General features: G+C 35.1%; 1 pseudogene; it reads left to right on the top strand.

Moving 5' to 3' along the window:
• Positions 1–1,366: 1,366 nt before the first annotated feature.
• On the top strand, positions 1,367–2,905 carry LOC120119616 (annotated as a pseudogene).
• The last annotated feature ends 4,990 nt before the right edge of the window (positions 2,906–7,895 follow it).

The following is a 7,895-nucleotide window of genomic DNA, read 5'->3' as shown; positions in this document are numbered from 1 at the left end:
TTCTTTATGAGTAGCGTGGGTGAAAGCTTATGTAATTGAGAAAAAGGATTTTAGGACTGCAGAGATTAAATAGTTAGTCATGGTTCGAAAAAGTGTAGATTTGAGGGATATTTGGGTAGGGGTGTGAGATAGGGGGATACGGACCTTTGACATAGACTCATTTGGTTCCCGTTACATGTCCCAAAAGCACACAATGATTGCTTGGCTTGCTATTCCCAATCGGTTAGGGACGAGAGACAGACTATTGAAGATGGGGTTGGCAGTTAGCGATCGATGTGTGTTGTGCAATGGGACTGCCTTAATCATGCGACCACCTCTTCTTTGAATGACCCTTTTCGGTCGACATTTGAACCAAAATATCAAGTTTGTGTAATCGGGATAGAGTGATGTGCTCTTGGGAGAGCAAGTTGGGGTGGGCGACCACTACGCTCAAGGATAAGTTCATGGTTGTTTATCTTCAAGCTGGCATGGAGTGCGTTTTTTACTTGGTATGAGAAGAAAGAAATATGAGGATCTTTCGTAGTTCACTTAGGGGACGTATGCTATTCTTGTTTTGGTTAAAGAAGTAGTTAGATTTAAAATTATAGAGAGCTCGTGGTTCTATTGGCTCAAGAATTTGTATAAAGGAGGGTTTGATGGATTAAGCGACAAGTTTCTTTTTAAGATGTTCTTGAATAGATTTGTAGGAGCTTTTTGCTTCTTTAGATATAATACACATGATTTATAGAACATTATAAACATTTAAAATATAAAAAGATAACAAGTTCAAGGACCAAAATAAAATCTAAAGACCAAGTTGAGAGACAATATCAGGATTATATTTATTTTATGAAAAAGACTTGTTACATTTCTTAGTTCCCAAGCATGAAGAAAAAAGACCATTGATTTTGACTAGGATATAGCCATGGCCTATAATGAACCTGTCAACTCTCTGCTTTGAATCATCCATTAATGGCCGCCACGTTTTCATCTTCAGAAATCTCTTAAACAACTTCATTATTCTCTGCTTATGCCTCCTTTGCGGGGTCCATGATGCTGGTCCCATCCATGTAGGATGAGCATGAGACCCGACCGATCGATCTACCTATCCCGAAAAAAATATAATTTAACTTATATATTTAAGAATAATTAAAATAATACCCCATATATATATATTTTCAATTAAATTATTATTTTTATTGAATAAAAATAATATTTTTATTGAATAAAAATAATATTTTTATTATTTCGGGTTAAATTGAATCGAGTTCGATTTTTATATTAAAAAGTCAAATCGAAGGAAGAATATATATTTTTTGAATAAAATTAAGTCGGATCGGGTTGATCTAAACCTGACCGAAACCCTACCATGGCCATCCCTATATCCATGGCCAACGAACTCATTCCCCGCCCGCCTAGATCTCCTACCTTTTCAACTCATTGCGCTGCTTCTTCGCTCCTCTCTCCTCTGACCTCACCCTCGCAATCGACGAGCAATGTGGGATGGGCAAGAACCAAGTTTTCGAAGCCGCCGAAGTGTATCTCAGCACCAGGATCAGCCGCAAGTCGGAGCGGCTCAAGGTCAGCAAAACCAAGAAACAGAAGCACCTCACCATCGCCATCGATAAGGGGAAAAAGGTGATCGATTGATTCGAAGACGTTCAACAGACATGGAGGTTTGTTTGTGCGGAAGGCCAGAATCCTCATTCCGGCGAGAAAAGACACTTCGAGCTTAGCTTCAACAAGAAGCACAAAGATAAAGTCCTGGACTTTTACTTGCCTAACGTTTTGCTCAAAGCAGAGGAGACTAAAAACAAAGACAAGGCGATAAAGATTTACAGACGTCAATGTACATTCAGTGAAGATGACGGTGAAACAACGGGGTTTTTGGGTTCAATAATCCTTGACCATCCGGCTACTTTTGATACACTGGCTACGAACCCAGATCTAAAAAAGATGATCATTGATGATTTGGATAGGTTTTTGAAGACGAAAGGGTATTATAAGAAAGTGGGGAAGGGCTGGAAACGAGGGTACTTGTTATATGGTCCTCCTGGCACAGGGAAGTCCAGTTTAGTTGCCGCCATGGCTAATTATCTCATGACATAAATGATTTAGTACTTACCAGTGTACGCTCCGATGCCGATTTAAGGCGGACGCTGCTCTCGACGGGTAATCGGTTCATACTGTTGATCGAAGAAATAGATTGCATCTCTGGGGTTCTTGAACGAAAAACCGCAAATCAAAACAAACAGCAAGATGCTAAATCTGGGGTAAGAGCTTCTTATTGTTTTAGAACAACCTTAAAGTTACCAGTAAAACCTATACTTGTGGTAGTTTGAACAACATTTTAAGAACATAAAGTGGACTAAACTTGTTTTGCTTGATTCAACGATTTCTACTTACAGCAGTTGACGCTGTCTGGTATACTAAACCGCATCGATGGATTGTGGTCAAGCTGTGGGGATGAGAGAATTATTGCATATCAACATCTCCTATTGCACCAGTGACGGATTCAGGATTTTGGATTCGAATTATCTGGGAATTCGCAGCAAATACAACCCTTCCTTCAGGGAAATCGATAGCTTACTGAAAAGAACGGAGCATGGTCGGCCGAGGTAGCTGAAGAGTTGATGAGGAGTGATGATGCTGATACTGCACTACAAGGTCTTGTTGAGTTCCTCAAACGGAAGAGAGAAGAAGCCAATGAAACAGAGGATAAACCAGCAGATTGTGATGAAGTTGGTTCCTCCGTCAGAAGATTGAATGCAGCGATATCAAGAGTTAAGAGATCGAAAACAGATGGTGATAGAAAGAAAATTAAGATGATGAAAGAAGAATTTAAACCACTACAGTAAAAATGTGAATTTTTATAGAAACCTTATTGTCAATGAAGTCTTCTCAGCAACTCTATTGAAGATTTCAACTAATGTTTATAAATTTCAAAGACTTATAATCATAGGTTTGTGTTTGTAAGAGGTATAATGTCAAAACCTATCCTTAGGTTTAACTAAATGATCACATTATTTCTTATTTATAAAAGGTTTTATTTTTCGCTTATTTTATCTCTATTTTTTGCTCCATTTTATGGGTGTTTTTTTTTGGGTGAATGTTGAATATACTAAAGGGATTTGTAGCTACTTGCCTTTGGGTAGATTGCTCACCGTTAAGTCACTGAAGCGAGTGTAATTTGTTAGAGAATTGAAGAGATAACCTATGTGCTTCGGCTTGCAGGTCTATATTGTTTCGTATCTTGTGGTTTTAAGATTCTATTTCGGATTAAAAAGAAAGTTGTTTTTGATTGTTTGAATTGTTCGATGATGATTTTAAAATGGTTTGAGCTAGAATGACTTGTAAAACTGTGTTGTATGATCGTCCAATTTCGCCTAGTGGTACGTGTTTAATGTGTCAATGTGATGATCGTGCAGGAGCTGCTTGTCCAAGAGAAGTCACTGTCATCGCCTTCGGTCAACCGGGAGGTTGACCTTGATGAATTGATGGACGTAGGTTCATATAAACAATGGTAGAAGGTATTTAAATTAAATCTTTCTGTTGTGTTTATGCTTTTTTTTTTTATGTTAACATATTGTGGTAACGTTTTTTTCCAAAACGAAAATGATTTTATATTTAAATGGATAAAAATTTAATTCTATGAAATTTTATTTATTTTGGAATCGGTGTAATTCAGAGCCTCTATCGACCTTTGGGTTAGGTAGATTGAATACCTAAAAACGTCTTTTAAAATAATTTTAAGAAAAATCATTTTAAAAACAAAAATTATTCTGTGTTAACCAAAGATTCATTTTAAGGACTTAGAAGTTGGTTACGCATGGGGAAGGAGATGCACCCCTACAGTGCCCAATATTGGTACATGATCGTTTATAAATCATCATGGTAACAGAAATTAAAGAATGCTAAAATCAAGAATCATCTCATGATTTATTTTATTGCTCATTAATTAATTCGTTTCGAACTATTAAAAATATTCCCTATTATGAAAAGATATATCGAGATTCACATGTACCTCTTCCCTATACGAGAAAATACTTTGGGGACCTGACATCAAACACAAATCGAATAAAAACTTTAAAATTAAATAATATGCTAAAAAGACAAACACATAATCGTTATTAAAATAAAATAATGATTTCACCAACATTTTATTCAAGCATACTCGAGCGTACTCGATTCTTTTCAAGTTAATTTTAGTTCGAATGTCATATTGAATTGTATTACCTCGATAGGTTGCACTTTTCACGTCCATTCTATGAAGTATGTTCTTAAAAATTGATACGAGCATACATAAAAATTAGTGGTCATTATTAACCAATCTAAGGACATTTCACCATTTTTATAAAAATATTTAGAGCATATGAGTCATACGAGTACTTAATAAATTAAAATAAGTATGGATATTGAGTGAGTAAAATTAATAGACTAGACTAGAACTAGACTAGGACTAAGGGGACCTATTAACAATAATCTCATTTTATTTTATGTAGTAATTAAACTAGGAGGGTGGTCAGAATGAACACTTAACAAAATCAGAGGGATATCTTTATATTAAAGCCATTTCATTCCATGTGATAAACAAGACAAGACATGACTAAAATGTAAACATAGCAAATAATGATGGCTTATAACATGAATAAGTCATTCCCTATTATCTTCTTACACTGAGGACTGAAATGCAACGAATCTAAAATTAATAAGGTTAATCAAACATTTAACCAAGGCGTATAACAATATGAAGAGTGATTAAAATGTAAAAGCAATGAAATTTAAAGCTCATTATGTAAAGAGTGAAAGTCTCACTTTTAGTGACTGAAACAAAATATTACAAACTATGAATGACTGAAAATGAGATTAACCTATGCGCAAAAAAGCGCACCCCTCTACCCCTAAATAGCATCGTTTGATGCGGGTATATAACCCAAAATTGTGACCGAAAATGGCTTAGAGCCTTTATTTGTTCCACATATATGTTTTTTACCAAAAGGGGAAAACCATTTTTTCTCAACTCTCTCCTCTCATCTCCTCTGCCGTGGGAAGGTGAAATGACTCCCCATCGGTCACAGCGAACGACGATTCTAACGAAGGAGACCTCCCTAAAACATTTTCCTGTAGCCTTTAGAGCCTAAAAACCAATTATCCCGACCTAAAATAAGCTCTAAACCTTTGGAATCTAAAAAAAAAGAAACCCAAACATCATTTCAAAGAACCTAAACCCTATATTTCCATATCTAATCAACATGTAAAATCTTACCTTCAACGAATACAATTTTCTGCTTCGATGAGAAGGACCGATTGCTCCGATGGTTAGTATTTCTCTATCTTTTTTTTCTTTTCGAGTTTTGTTCACTTTTTTGATCCCTCGATCTCCCTTCATTTTTTTCTTTTCTCCTGGTTTTTTTTATAACAAAACCCTCTATTTCTTTTTTTTTTTTTTGAATTTTGGTGTTGCATGTTATTGGAAAAGTTTGATTTTTTATTTGCTTTTGTTTTTTGCTTATTTCCGCTTCCAGTGCTCTAACCGAGGAGGGGACAACACTGGGGGACACGTTTACAAGCGGTGGTGATGCGAGTGAAGGAGTAGGTAAAAACTTTTACCCTCGAGGTTTGTTTGTCATTTTTATGGTGACAGATGACAAATCCAACAGTGACAACGTCATCGACTTGTATGAGGAACTGATGAGGTTGAGTCGGGGATCATTAGATCAGATCATATCCAACAACTATGGTGTGAGCAGCAACTGAAGGCTCCAAGGGCTTAGGGGAAACCCTAATCATCATCCTATATTATTGGATTAGATATGATCTAATAGCAGGGATATGGCGACGGTATAACTAAAAGGTGATAACCCTATCTCATTATCCTTTTCATGCATGGGCTATTATTGGGCCTCACTAATTTGTAATGGACATTTAAATTTTTTAATTAATAATATTTTTGTTTGGGGTTGTTGTTGTTATTGATGATGATAATAATAACAATAACAATAATAATAATATGTGTTAAAAATGGTGATTACAACTGCCCCACTTTGCTCATTGCGGTGGAACTAGAATAGAGCAAATATATAAACACCATTTTTCGGCATGACCACTACGCTTCTTGAGCTACAAGGTAGTCTTATTATGAACTTCTTGTTGATTCATCTCCTTCTGTGATGGATAATTCGAGTTTGAACTAGTTCTTTTCATAATGAACTTCTTATTAATTCATCTTCTTTTTTTATGGATGAGTCAAGTTTGATCAAGTTCTTCTTATTATGAAATTATTCTCTTGGAAATGTTGATCCACCTTCTTCTGTGATGGATGAGTCAAGGTTGAACAAGTTCTTCTAATTATGAACTTCTTCTCTTGGAAATGTTGATCCACCTCCTTGAGCTACAAGTTCTTCTCATTATGAATTTCTTGTTGATTCATCTCCTTTAGTGATGGATGAGTCGAGTTTGAATGAGTTCTTCTCATCATTAACTTCTTGTTGATCCATCTTATTCTTTAATGGATGAGTCAACAAGTTCTTATAATGAAATTCTTCTCTTGGAAATGTTGATCTACATTCTTCTATTATGGATAAGTCAAGGTTGAACAAGTTCTTCTCATCATGAACTTTTTCTCTTGGAAATGTTGACCCACCTCATTCTGTGATGGATGAGAGGGTTGAACAAGTTCTTTTTATTATGAACTTCTTCTCCTAGAAATGATGATCCAACTCTTTATGTGATGGAATTGAGCAAAGGTTGAACAAGTTATTCTCATTATGAACTTGTCCCCTTAAAAAAACTTGAATTCTTTGTTAAAGTCCACTTCTTTAACTATTGAAAAGATGAACTAAATATTTGTTGAATTTCCTGTCAAGCATTCACCAATTGATAAAAATGGATGTGTATGCTCCTATTTTGCAAATGCCTAAATATGTATTCATGATGTCATTTTAGTATTGCAAACGTCATTGTCTTGTAAATCTTCACTTCATCCTCTTTGATAGGGTCTTAGCTTGAACCGTAACCTTTATTTTTCTTAATTTCTTAACATAAGATCAACCTCATTTGCATTTCCTATAGGTTTCTGCCTAAAGGTCTTAGAGCACCCTATTTTTAGGTTTTCATCTTACAGTTCACTTTCTAAGGATTGCTCTTTTACCTATTTCCGACAAGGTCTGGCTAGAGATATGCTTTCGAACGAAGTAGATCATCATCATTTTATTGCTCCTTATGAAATTTTGGCCATCGATATCCATTATGTCACACTATGTCATACACTTCCCTTAATAAACATAAGTGTTGACACTGTGACTTATTTTGGATTTCCTGCACATAAAGGTTAACCCAAAGTAATACCAATAAATCTTTTGTTTTAATTTGGGGTATGTTAGTCTTACAAGATGCTAAAAATAAAAAAAATCAAATTTTAAATTGATAAACATCAAATTCATTGATAAAATCTGTAAATTTATACAAAGTCATGGCACTCAAAAAATGAGAAGAAATCTAGAAATAAAAGACAAATGCCCCAAGATCTCTAGCACGAGTGTTCTTAAACCAATCACTTTGATATAATTTGGAGCACTAAAGTGAGCTTCTGACTGAAATATCTCAATGTTGCGAAGATGTTTACAGATGTGAAGCTTCTCTCAAACTATCGGGCTCTCAAAAGGGTTTAATTTCCAAATGCCTAATATCACAATGCATTTGAGCCACACTTTTAGATTTTCAACTCAAATCCTTCATTTGGTGTCAAGATGTACTTTATGGATTTTCATCTTGACCCCCTTTTTAATTCTTAATTTTCTTCTTTTTTTCTTTTCTTTTTTTCTTCTTATATTTATTGACAAAGTATGAGTTTATCAGGTCATTCAGAACTTCTTCATCCATTTCTGTAAAGATTAACTCTCCTCCAAATAAGACCT

The sequence above is a fragment of the Hibiscus syriacus genome, unplaced genomic scaffold, assembly GCF_006381635.1.
Source record: "Hibiscus syriacus cultivar Baekdansim isolate YM2019G1 unplaced genomic scaffold, ASM638163v2 tig00000083_pilon, whole genome shotgun sequence".
NCBI classification, from domain to species: domain Eukaryota; kingdom Viridiplantae; phylum Streptophyta; class Magnoliopsida; order Malvales; family Malvaceae; genus Hibiscus; species Hibiscus syriacus.
Note: the sequence above shows the minus strand (reverse complement) of the source record. Positions and strands in the feature narration are given on the sequence as shown.